The following is a 14,149-nucleotide window of genomic DNA, read 5'->3' as shown; positions in this document are numbered from 1 at the left end:
AACATGTCAACATCAAGTATGTCATTGGTAATGACATTACAAGGATTTAAAATGGAATATAGGATTAAACTCTCCCACTTAATTTAAGAATCATTTGACAGGCTTCCCAAAGTTCATATCTACATAGTAGCAGAATTGTTTAAAACACACACATAAACACACACATAACTTTTATGCTAGTGACAAGATGCCTACATATAGAAAACAAAATAGATATAAGACAATTTTCTGGGTAATGCAACCGTAAATAACAATCTTAATTATCTAGAGAATTGTCTCAATTTTCTACTTACTTTTTATGTGAGACTACATCTCAAATAGCAGTCTCAGAAGGAAAACCTGTTGCTGAGTTTGCAACTTTTGTAAGGTCAAACTGAAAAATCCTACTTTATCAGGTAGATCACAGACACAAAGCAATTGTCCTTTAGAACTGCCCAACACCCAGCCCACTGTGTGCAAATGCAGATTGATTATTAATGAAAATCACACGTACTCTGCCATACTACGGGCATACCTTAGAGATACTGTGGTTCAGTTCCAGACCACCACAATAAAGAGAATATTGCAGTAATGCAAGTCACACAAATTGTTTGGTTTCCTAGTGCATGTAAAAATTATGTTTAGGGGGCTGGCCTGGTGGCGCAGCAGTTAAGTCAGCACGTTCCACTTCAGTCGCCCAGGGTTTGCCGGTTCGGATCCTGGGTGCAGACATGGCACCGGTGGGCAAGCCATGCTGTGGCAGGCATCCCACATATAAAGTAGAGGAAGATGGGCATGGATGTTAGCTCAGGACCAGTCTTCCTCAGCAAAAAGAGGAAGACTGGCAGCAGATGTTAGCTCAGGGCTAATCTTCCTCAAAAAAAAAAAAATTATGTTTACACTACACTGTAGTCTATTAAGTGTGCAATAGCTTTGTATCTAAAAAAACAGTGTGCATACCAAAATTTTAAAATACTTCATAGTGAAAAAAGGCTAACCGTCATCTGAGCCTTTAGTAAGTTGTAATCTTTTTGCTGTTGGAGGGTCTTGCCTCAATGTTGATGGCTGCTGACTGATCAGGGTGGTGGTTCCTGAAGGTTGGGATGGCTGTGGCTATTGCTTAAAATAAGAGAATGATGAAGTTGGCCACATTGATTGACTTTCCTTTCATGAACGATTTCTCTGTAGCTTGCAATGCTGTTTGATAGCATTTTACCCACAGTAGAACTTTTCTCAAAATTGGAGTCAATCCTCTCAAACCTGGCCATTGCTTTATCAACTAAGTTTATGTAATATTCTAAATCCTTTGTTGTCATTTCAACAGTCTTCACAGCATCTTCACTAGGAGTAGATTTCATCTCAAGAAATCGCTTTCTTTGCTCCTCTGTAAGACTCAACTCCTTGTCCATTAAAGTTTTATGAGATTACAGCAGTTCAGTCACATCTTTGATTCCACTTCTAATTCTAGTTCCCTTGCTATGTCCACCACATCTGAAGTTACTTCCTCCTCTGAAGTCTTGAAGGCCTCAAAGTCATTCATGAGGGATGGAATCAACTTCTTCCAAACTCACATTAATGTTGATATTTTGACCTCTTCCCATGAATCATAAATGGTCTTAATAGATCTAGAATGGTGAATTCTTCCCAGAAGGTTTTCAATTTACTTTGCCCAAATCCACCAGAGGAATCACTATCTATGGCAGCTATAGCCTTATGAAATGTATTTCTTAAATCACAAGACTTGAAAGTCAAAATTACTTCATGATCCATGGGCTGCAGAATGGATGTTGTTTTAGCAGGCATGAAAACAGTATTAATTTCATTGTGTATCTTTATCAGAGCTCTTGGGTGACCAGGTGCATTGTCAATAAGCTGTAATATTTTGAAAGGAGTCTTTTTTTCTAAGCAGTAGTTCTCAACAGTGGGCTTAAAATATTCAGTAAAACATGTTGTAAACAGATGTGCTGTCATCCAGGCTTTGTTGTTCCATTTATAGAGCACAGGAAGAGTAGATTTAGCATAATTCTTAAGTGCTTTAAGATGTTTAGATTGGTAAATGAGCGTTGGCTTCCACTTAAAGTCACTGATTGCCTTAGCACCTAACAAGAGAGTCACCCTGTCCTTTGAAGCTTTGAAGCCAACCACTGACTTCTCCTCTCCAGCTCTGATAGCCCTAGATGGTATTGTTTTCCAATATAAGGCTGTTTGATCGACACTGAAAATCCGTTGTTGAGTGTAGTCACCCTCCTTAATGATCTTAGTAGATCTTCTAGATAACTTACTGCAGCTTCTACATGGGCACTTGCTGCTTCACCTTGTGCTTTCATTTTATGGTGACAACTTATTTCCTTAAACCTCATGAACCAAACTCTGCCAGCTTCAAACTTTTCTTCTACAGTTTCCTTCCTCTCTCAGCCTTCACAGAATTGAAGCGAGTTAGGGTCTTCCTCTAGATTAGGCTTTGGCTTAAGGGAACGTTGTGGCTGGCTTGATCTTCTATCCAGACCACTAAAGCTTTCTCCATATCAGCCATAAGACTGTTTCACTTTCTTACCATTCATGTGTTCATTAGAGCACCACTTTTAATTTCCTTCAAGAACTTTTCCTTTGCATTCACAACTTGGCTAACTGTTTGGTGCAAGAGACCTAGCTTTAAACCTATCTCAGCTGTTGACATGGCTTCCTCACTAAGCTTAGTCATTTCTAGCTCTTGATTTAAAGTGAGAAACGTGTGACTCTTGCTTTCAATTGAGTACTTAGAGGCGATTGTAGGATTATTAATTGGCCTAACCAAAGTATTGTTGTGTCTCAGGGAATACGGAGGCCTGAGGAGAGGGACAGAGATGGGAAACTTCCAATCAGTGGAGCAGTCAGAACACATACAATATTTACATTTGCCATCTTACTTGGGTGTGGTTTGTGGTGCCCCAAAACAATTACAATGGTATCATCAAAGATCACTGATCACAGATCCCCATAACAAATATAAGTAATGAAAAATTCAAAATGTTGCAAGAATTACCAAAATGTGACATGAAGACCATGAAGACATGAACTGAGCAAATGCTGTTGGAAAAATGGGGCCAATAGACTTGCCCAATGCAGGGTCACCACAAAACTTCAATTTGTAAGAAACAGAATATCTGTGAAATGCAACAAAATGAGGTATGCTTGTAGTTTAAAAAGAAATAATTGCATGAAACATTGATTTTCAGTTATCTAGTATTTTTTCTCTCCTCTTACTAGGCTATGAAATAATGGCCTTATTTATCTCCCCATCTTTGGTTCCTTAAATAATTTGAATGCAGACTAACTTTAAGAAATAACATTTTTAAATATGAATATATGAGTGAAGGAAAGAAAAATTACATGTAGCAAAATCATTCCATAATGCATTGATATCATCAGGTTTTGTTGATAGTAACCAAAATTGTATTCCTGAGCCTCTGTCGATGAAATATTAGAGAAAGGATTAATATCTTTCCTATGAAGATTTTAGTAATGAAATAGATGGTCACACATTCAAGCAGACTGAATCGCTTGGTAACGATTTTGAAAGCAGATCATGCTGACGATTTCATATGATGGAAATATAAACTTAATGTCCAAATATTTAGAAACTGAAATTAATAATAAAAATTAAAACAATAATAAAATAATTAGGGAGATTATATGCATCATTTACATTGATTATCAGTAAATGAGAAGACAGACTATCCTTCTTGCTGTTGTTGATTTTGATTGCTTTTAGTTTGATAACCGCACCAATCACATTTTAATATAGACATGGACATTTAAACATCATTTTTCACCAATGAATCAAAAGAACAAATGCTAATAGGCAGGTAGTTAATTAATCAATCTACTCAACTCAAACCTACCTGTTTAGCCATATTTCTAATGAGCTTGCAGCTATTTCATTGTAAGACACACCAAGAAAACCTCCCCCTAAAATGCTTTTATAACTCTACATTTGTCTGTCTCAATATCCGTATATAGACAACAGAAACTAAAAATGAGTATAAACAATTTTACAACTCTAGTTTTGAGTAAAATGTAATATATATGTTGTTTTCTAATCACAAAAATAGTACATGTCTATTATAGAAAATTCTGAACATTAGAGGAAACAAAGAAAGAAATGTCATCCACTATCCAAAGATAAATAAGCACTGTTAACATTGGAATTAACATGCACAGAAACATACAGACACATATATACATCTTTTAAAAAATTGATATATAGTTTGTACATGCCTGATCCAAATATACGTATAGCTTTATCACTTGAAAATATACGTATAGTTTGCTTCTGGTTAGGATTCAGTAAAAGAGACTGGTTTTTACCCTCACACCTTAAACAACTGAAAACCAGAAAAAATGTATGAAATAATGACACTCAAGATGCTGGTCATCAGACGATGAAGTATGGTAGTCCCTGAGAGACAGAAACAGACAAGGCCCTAAGATTGACTCAACTTAATGCCTGAAGAAGGACTCCAGGTTGCAGTGCACACAGAGGGAACCCAGACAGAGCCCAGTGCTCTCCTTGAGCTGAGGAAATAATTCAGGATTCTGGAGAAGCTGAGGACAATAGAATTTGAAGGCCAGAAAACCATAGATGAGAGAGCTACACAAAAGAGAAAATTCTGGTGATCTGCTGAGGATTGCTCTTGACTGTTCATTTCAGTCCCAACCAGTTGGCACACTTGAGAAGATTATCCAAGCCTGGGGAAAGAATCACTTGAAAAGGTTAGAGGAAATAGGTTCCACAGTGCTGTTCTATTGTTGGGATGGAAATAGTCCTGCTCCCACCAGTCACTGATTGGAAGACCTCACAATTCATGGGGCATTGGTTTAGAGTGCCTCAGAAGCTGGCAACAAATTAGCCCTATGCTTTATGGTCCCACCAAAAAATTTAAAAAGCAAGGCCCAAAAGGAACAAACTGTTTCCAAGAAACAATCACATCCCAAAGCAAAGCTGAAGAATATAGAGCACAAAAATATCCAGGACAAAGAGAAAATTCACAAGGCTTGGCATCTAATAATTTTATTAGGTTACTCAGTATGAAGAAAACACTTAATGAGGAGAAAAATCAATCAAAACTGACCCAGAGTTGACCCAGATAAAATTTGTATACAAGAACATTAAGTCATTACGACTGTATTCCTTGTGGTCAAAAGCCTAGAGGAAAAGTTACATATATTAGGTGGAGACAGGGAATATACAGAACATGACCAAATGGGAATTTTAGAGATGGAAACTTTAATGCCTGAGATGAAAATCACAGTGGAAGTCTTTATCAGCAGATTCAACCATGCAGAAGAAAAGATTAGTGTACATGAAGACATAGCAGTAGAAACTGTTCAAAATTCAACACAAAGACAAAAAAGATTGCAGAAAATTAGCAATAAATGAACCGTGGAGCAATTTTAAGAGGTCAAATAAATGTGTAGTTGTAGTTCCTGAAGGGGAGGAGAAAAAGGGAAAACTAAAAATATTTGAAGAAATTATGGTTGAAGGCATTTCATCTTGAATGGAATCTGTAACCCTACACATCCAGGAAGTTAATCAAAAAACTCTAAGCACTAGAAATAGGAAAAAAAACTACAAAAAGACACATAATAATAACATTGCTTAAAGCCAGTTATAAAGAGAAAATCTTAAAAGAAGCCAGAGAAAAGACACATTATGTGTACAGAACCAGAGGATGACAGCACCTTTCTCACTGGAAACAATGCAAGTGAGAAGACAATAGAATAACATCTTTAAAGTAGTGAAAGAAAAAAAAAATCTGTCAACCTAGAATACTAAACCAGGCAAAAGTGTCTTTCAAAATTGAAGAGGAAATAATGTTTCAGACATACAATAGCCAGAATTCATCGTCAGAAGTCCTGCATTACAAGAAATGTTAAAGGAAGTCCTTTAAGCAGAAGCACAATAGTACAAAATGGAAATCTGAATCTACAGGGAGGAAATATGAGCCCTAGAAATGGTAACACCACTTGTAAATATAAGACTGTTTTTCTTACTACTTAATTCACTTTAGAAGATAATTGATTGGTGAAAGTAAAAATAATAGCAATGTGTTGAGAAGGTTATAACATGGGTAGAAGTAAAATGTATGACAAAAACAGCTTAAAATATAGAAGAGGAGAAATTGAAGTATACTGTTGTAAAGGTTTTATATAATGTGTGAAGTAGTTTAATATCATTTAAAGTAGACATTGATAAGTAAAAATTTGTAGTATAAATTCTAAAGCAATTTCAATGGAACAAGAGCAAAAACAGAGTAGCAGCTAATCAACTAACAAAGGAGCTACAACATACACATTAAAAAATCAATTAATCCAAAAATAGGCAGAAGAACATTAAACAAAAAAACCACAAGTAACCAATAGGACAGAAAGAAAACAAATAAAAACAACATAGATTTGACTCAGTCATATTAAATAATCACTTTAGTTGTAAACGATTTGAACATCCCAATTTCTCTAACTGCCAATGGTAGACTTACATTGAATCCTCTTAACACATTTGAATTTTCAAAAATTCCTTTTATAATTTATGAGATTTTCCTTTGTAATTTGTATTCTCTGTTATCTAGTGCATTGGAATTCACTGTTGATGTAGTGCCATCACTGATTAAACTATTCATTTTATTTTATCTTTTACATAAACAGTAAAGTACTTTTTGGTGTTCATAATATGAATTTTAATACAGGTAAAGACCTGTATAACGTCCATCATTGTCAGAATACAGAATAGTTTCATCACCCCAAAAAACTCCCTCATGCTATGCACTTTTAATCATAACCTCCCACCATGCTTCACCCCAGACAACTATTGATCTGTTCTCATTCTAAACAGAGATAATTTAGAAAAAAAAAATCAAGAAAATGCTTATTTATTTGTAATATGACCTACTGCAACAAGGTTTTTTTGTGGTTTGGAATAATCCAGTGTGGAGAGTAAACCTAACCATACATCAAAGAGAGAAGAGAGAAAAAGGGCAGATATAGAGTAGGGAGGAGTGACAATTGCTGGAATAGGTGATACAGAGTTGTATCCAGAGAGCAAGCAGAGGGGCAGACTTTAGATATGTGCCTGGACAATTCATCCACAGTTGTAGAATATAGCAGACAAAATATATAGACGTAGTTGCCATGTGAATAAAAATGTTTAACAAAATAACCTTAGGTGGTCTCTTTTTAAAACATTTTTTATTGAAGTAACTTTGGTTTATAACATTATATAAATTTCAGGTGTACATCATTGTATTCGATTTCTGTGTAGATTACATCACGTCCACCACCGAAACATTAATTACCATCCATCACCACACACGTGAGCCTCAACACCGCATTCTCCCTCCCCTCTCCTCCTTCCCCTCTGGTAACCACCAATCCAATCACTGCCTCTATGTGATTGTTGTTTCTATCTTCTACTTATCAGTGAGATCATATGACTTTCACGCTCTGATTTGTTTTGCTTAACTTAATACCCTCAAGGTCCATCTATGCTGTCACAAATGGCCGGTGTCATCGTTTCTTACAGCTGAGTAGTATTCCATCGTGTATATATACAACATCTTCTGTATCCATTTGTCCCTTGCTAGGAACTTAGGTTGTTTACAAGTCTTGGCTATTATGAATAGTGCTGTGATGAACATAGGGGTGCATGTATCTTTACACATTCATGTTTTCATGTTCTGTGGATAAACATGCAACAGTAAAATAGCTGGATGATATGGCAATTCTTTTTTTAATTTTTTGAGGAATACTGTTTTCCATAGTGGCTGCACCAGTCTGTACTCCCACCAGCAGTGTATGAGGGTTCCCTTCTATCCACATCTTCTCCAACATTTGTTTCCTGTCTCATTAATTATAGCCATTCTGACTGGAGTGAGGTGATATCTCACTGTAGTTTTGATTTGCATTTCCCTGATAGTGAGGTTGAACATCTCCTCATGTGTCTGTTGGCCATCTGTATATTTTCTTTGGAGAAATGTTGGTTCAGATATTTTGCCTATTTGTGAATTGGGTTGTTAGTTTTTTTGTTGCTGAGATGTATGAGTTCTTTATGTATTTTGGATATTAATTTCTTATCAGATATGTGGTTTGCAAATATCTTCTCCCAATTGTTAGATTGTCTTTTCATTTTGTTGATGGATTCCTTTGCTGTGCAGAAGTTTTTTAGGTTAACATACTTCCATTGGTTTATTTTTTTTATTGTTTCATTAGACATGGTACTTGAAAATACGCTGCTAAGACCGATGTCAAAGAGCGTATTGCCTATGTTTTCTTCCAGAAATTTCATAGTTTCAGGTCTTACATTCAAGTCTTTAATCCACTTTGAGTTAATTTTTGTGTGTGGTGTAAGATAATGGTCTACTTTCATTCTTTTGCATTTGGCTGTCCAGTTTTCCCAACACTGTTTATCGAAGAGACTTTGCTTTCTCCGTTGTGTATTCTTGGTTCCCTTGTTGAAAATTATCTGTCCGTAGATGTATGGGTTTACTTCTGTGCTCTTGATTCTGTTCCATTGATCTGTGTGTCTGTTTTTGTGCCAGTACCATGCTGTTTTGTTTACCATAGGTTTGTAGTCCATTTTGAAATCAAGGAGTGTAATACCTCCAGCTTTGATCTTTTTTCTCAGGATTCCTTTGGCTATTTAGGGTCATTATTCCATATAAATTTTAGGATTCTTTGTTCTATTTCTGTGAAAAATGTTGTTGGAACTTTGATAAGGATTTCACTGAATCTTTAGATTGCTTTAGGAAGTGTAGGCATTTTAACTATGCTAATTCTTCCAATCCAAGAGCAGCGAAAATCTTTCCATTTCTCTGTGTCTTCTTCAATGTCTTTCAACATTTTATAGTTTTTAGTGTACCTCTTCGGTTAAGTTTACTCCTGGATATTTTATTCTTTTTGTTGCATTTATAAATGGAATTGTATTCTTAATTTCTCTTTCTGCTACTTTGTTGTTAGTGTATAGAAACACAACTGAGTTTTGTATGTTGATTTTGTATCCTGTAACTTTACCATATTCACTTATTATTTGTAAAAGTTTTTTGGTGGATTATTTAGGGTTTTCTATATATAAAATCATGTCATATGCAAATAGTGAAAGTTTCACTTCTTCCTTTCCCATTTGGATCCCTGTCATTTCTTTCCCTTATCTTATTGCTCTGGTTAGGACTTCCAATACTGTGTTAAATAAGACTGATGAAAGTGGGCATCCTTATCTGGTTCCTGTTCTTAGTGACATAGCTTTCACTTTTTCTCCATTGGGAATGATATTAGCTGTGGGTTTGTCATATATAGCCTTTATTACATTGAGGTACTTTCCTTCTGTATGCATTTTACTCAGAATTTTTGTCATAAATGGATGCTGTATCTTGTCAATTGCTTTCTCTGCATCTGTTGAGACGATTATGTGATTTTTATGCTACATTTTGTTAATGTAGTGTGTCATGTTGATTGATTTGTGGATGTTGAACCATCCCTGCATCCCTGGAATAAATCCCCCTTGGTCATGGTGTGTGATCTTTTGGGGTTTTTTTAGATTTTATTTTTTTCCTTTTTCTCCCCAATGTCCCCTGGTACATAGTTGTGCATTTTTTTCAGTTGTGGGTCCTTCTAGTTGTGGCATGTGGGACACTGCCTCAGCATGGCTTGATGAGCGGTGCCATGTCCATGCCCAGGATTCCAACCAGCGAAACCCTGGGCTGCCGAAGCAGAGCACGTGAGAACTTAACCACTCGGCCACAGGGCCGGTCCAGTGATCTTTTTAATGCATTGTTGCATTCGATTTGCTAGTATTTTGTTGAGGATTTTTGTATCGATGTTTATCAGTGATATTGGCCTGTAGTTTTCTTTTTTTGTGTTGTCCTTGTCTGGTTTTGGTGTCAGGGTAATGTTAGAAAGAGTTAGGAAGCTTTCCCTCCTCTTCAATTTTTTGCAAGAATTTGCGAAGGATAGGTATTAAGTGTTCTTTGGATGTTGGATAGAATTCACCAGGGAAGCCATCTGGTCCTGGACTTTTTATTTGTTGGCAGGTCTTTGATTACTGTTTCAATCTCCTTACTGGTGATTGGTCTATTCAAATTCTCTATTTCTTCTTGATTCAGTTTTGGAAGGTTGTATAATTCTAAGAATTTATCCATTTCTTCTAGATTATCCAATTTGTTGGCATATAGCTTTTTGTAGGATTCTCTTAAAATCGTTTGTATTTCTGAGGTGTCCATTGTAATTTCTCCTCTTTCATTTCTGATTTTATTTATTTGAGCCTTCTGTCTTTTTTTCTTGGTGAGTCTAGCTAAAGGTTTGTCAATTTTGTGTATCTTTTCAAAGAACCAGCTCTTGGTTTCAATGATTTTTTTTCCTATTGTTATTTTAGTTTCTATTTCATTTATTTCTGCTCTGATTGTTATTATTTCCTTCCTTCTGCTGATTTGGGGCTTTGTTTGTTCTTCTTTTTCCACTTCCTTTAGGTGCAATGTTATATTGTTTATTTGAGATTTTTCTTGTTTGTTGAGGTAGGCCTGTATTGCTATAAATTTCCCTATTAGAACTGCTTTTGCTGTATCCCATCGATTTTGGCATGTCATATTTTCATTTTCATTTGTCTCTAGGTGTTTTTTTTTTTTTATTTCTCCTTTGATTTCTTCATTGACCCCATCATTGTTCAGTAGCATTTTGTTTAATCTCCACATATTTGTGGCTTTTCTGATTTTTCTTGTTGATTCCTGGTTGATTTCTAGTCTCATACCATTGTTGTTATAAAAGATAGTTGGCATTATTTCAGTCTTCTTCAATTTATTGTCACTTGTTTTGAGGCTAATATGTGTCAATCCTGGAGAACATTCTGTATGCATTTGAAAATAATGTGTATTCTGTAGTTTTTGGATGGAATGTTCTGTATATATCTACTAAATCTATCTGGTCTAATGTGTTGTTTAAGGCGAATGTTTCCTTATTGATCTTCTATGTGGATGATGTATCCATTTGTGTAAGTGGAGCGTTAAAGTCTCCTACTATAATTGTGCTACTATTTCTCCTTTTATGTCTGTTAATAATTAGTGTATATATTTAGGCGTGCCTATGTTGGGTGCATACATATTTACAACTATTATATCCTCTTGTTGGATTTTTCCCTTTATCATTATATAGTGCCCTTCTTTGTCTCTTGTTACAGTTTTTGTTTTAAAGTCTATTTTGTCTGATATAAGTATTGCTACATCAGCTTTCTTTTCATTGCCATTTGCATAGAGTATCTTTTCCATCCCTTCACTTTCAGTTTGTGAGTGTCTTTAGGTCTGAAGTGTGTCTCTTATGCAGTGTATATATGGGCCTTGTTTCTTTTATCCAATCGGATAAAAGTGGAGCATTTAGTTTACTGACATTTAAAGTAGCTATTGGTAAGTATGTACTAAGTGTCATTTTGTTACTTTTTTTCTGGGTGTTTTAGTAGTTCTTCTCTCTTCTTTTCTTCTTCTCTTGCTCTCTTCCCTTGTGGTTTGATGGCTTTCTTTAGTATTATGTTTGGGTTCCTTTCTCTTAATTTTTTGTTTATTTAATATAGGTTTCTGGTTTGTGGTTACCATGAAGTTCATATATAATATCCTACGTATATAGCAATCTATATTAAGATTAGTATAGCAATCTATGTTGATGGTCTCTTTAGTTTGACCTCTTGCTGAAAGCTCTACTCTTTTACTCCCCTCTTCCTACATTTTATGTTTTTAATATCATATCTAATCTCTTTGTGTGTGTGTGTGTGTGTGTGTGTGTGTGTATCCATTCCCCTCTTTTTGTGGAAATAGGTAATATTGGTTCTTTTGTCTTTTGACTTTCATATTATCTTCATAGGTGGTTGATCTGCTACTTTTACTGTATTTTTGCCATTACCAATGGTTTTATTGCTTTTATTCTTTGGATAATTTTCTTATTCCTATTTGTGGTCTTCTCTTTCCCACTTAAATAAGTTCCTTTAGCATTCTTGTAAGACGGTTTCCTGGTGATAAACTCCTTTAAATTTGCTTGCCTGGCAAACTCTTTTTCTCTCCTTGCATTCTGAATGATAACCTTCCTGAGTAGAGCATTCTTGGCTGTAGGTTTTTTCCTTTCAGCACTTTAAATATATCATGCCACTCCCTTCTGCCTGTATGGTTTTGGCTGAGAAGTCAGCTGATAGCCTTATGGGGTTTCCTTTGTATGCAACTTGTTGTCTTTATCTTATGGCTTTTAGGATTCTCTCCTTAATACTTGACATTTTAATCATAATGTCCCTTGGTGTGGGCCTCTTTGGGTTTATCTTGTTGGGTGCTCTCTGTGCTTTCTGTACCTGAATGTTTGTTTCCTTCCTCCAGTTAGGAAAGTTTTCAGCTATTATTTCTTGAAATTGGTTCTCTGGCCCTTTATCTCTCTTTTGTCCTTCTGAGACACTTGTAATATGGATGTTAGTGCACTTGATGTTGCCCCAGAGGTCCCTTATACTATCATCAATATTTTAATTCTAAATTCTTTTTTCTTTATCTGTTCAGCTTGGGTGATATCCTCTAGTCTTTTGTCCAGCTCGCTGATCTGTTCTTCTATATCATTTACTCTGCTATTGAATTTTTCACTTCCAGTATTGTATTCTTCACTTTTTAAATATATTTTCCTATTCTTTGTTAAAGTTCTCACTGCGTTCATCCATTCTTCTCCCAATATCAGTAAGCATCCTTATGAGTTTTTGTTTGAACTCTTTGTCAGGTAGATTGTTTATTTCTGTTTCACTTAGTTCTTTATCTGTGTTTTGTCCTGTTTCCTTACTTGGAACATATTCCTTTGTCTCCTCATTTTGCCTCTTTCTCTGTACTTATATGTATGTATTAGGTAGGTAAGATACATCTCCTGATCTTGGAGAGGTGGCCTTATGTATGCGATGCCTTATGAGGCCCAGCAGTGTGTTTCCCTGTCATCACCAGTTCCAAATGTTCTAGGAGTGACTCCTCTGTGGGCTACATGTGTCCTTCTGTTGTGGCAGGGTTGCTCTTGCTGCAGGTTCCCACAGAGGTGAGGCAGTTCCCCTGGCTGGCTGTTTGTAAAACTCAGCTGTGTGTGGCTGCTCTGGACCCTTCAGTCACTTTATCAGGCATGGAGAGCCCCAGCACAGTTGGCTCCAAGTTCTAATAGGACATTCCTTTTGCAGTTTTTCTCTTACATAAGCCCCAGAGTGGCTTCTTGCTAGGCTCAGGAGCTTACAGTTGCTGTAGTCCTCTGGACTTCAAGGCTGTTTTCAGCTCTCTGAGGATTGCAGGTGAGAGGGGCTGGCCCCAGGCACAGGAGCACTTAGTTGTTTCAGACTTTGGAAGGTGGGGCCGGTCCCCCATCTGGCTGTTTGAGAAGCACAAGTCTTCTGAAGCTGACAAGCCCCACCGTCCACAGGGACACACACACTGTCAATACAATCCTGCCCAGTGCATGCATCTTGACCCCCTTAAGTGGACCCAGTTGCTCTACTGCAGAGGCCCCACACACTCCACCCATTCCTTACAGACCACCTGCCCCATAGAGGCAGAGCCATTCACCTGGCTGCAGGAGATCCAGGCACCCCACCTATGCAGGCCCACAAGTTGCCTGAGGGCTTGCTGTTGGGTGGGGCCAGTCCCTTGGGCAGGCTGCCTGCACTGGCTGAACTGGATTATTTCAGTGCTCTAGTGGGTGGGGCAGACCCTGGGCTAATGGGCCAGGGGAAGAACTCTAATGTCATCTGCCATCATCTGTCTCAGCACGTCTGTACTAGGTCACAATAATGGCTACTACAAATGTCTCAGTCCCTAGAAAGGTCTCACCTCTCACCAAGATGCAACTAGAGCCTATCGTGTGAGTTTCTTTTCACCAAAGGACTGTGCACCTTTATTTCTAGTGACTTTAGGTTGCTTTCTGAAATGGCCGAACTTGTGTGTGGGCCCTTTAAGAGTCATCTTTTTTCCCCCTTTATGTCTGATAACTTTTCTAGGGGTGCTCCCCATTGTTGGTTTTAGTAGTCAGCAAAGCTAGATATTATGACACTTGTCTTGGTCATGCTGAGTCTGAAAGATGCTTATAGTGGTAACACTCCACCACTCAGATCCCCTACTCCTCCAGGGAAGGCTGCATACCTTAACCTTGCTCCTGGCCA

The sequence above is a fragment of the Equus przewalskii genome, chromosome 24 (assembly GCF_037783145.1).
Source record: "Equus przewalskii isolate Varuska chromosome 24, EquPr2, whole genome shotgun sequence".
NCBI lineage: Eukaryota > Metazoa > Chordata > Mammalia > Perissodactyla > Equidae > Equus > Equus przewalskii.
Note: the sequence above shows the minus strand (reverse complement) of the source record.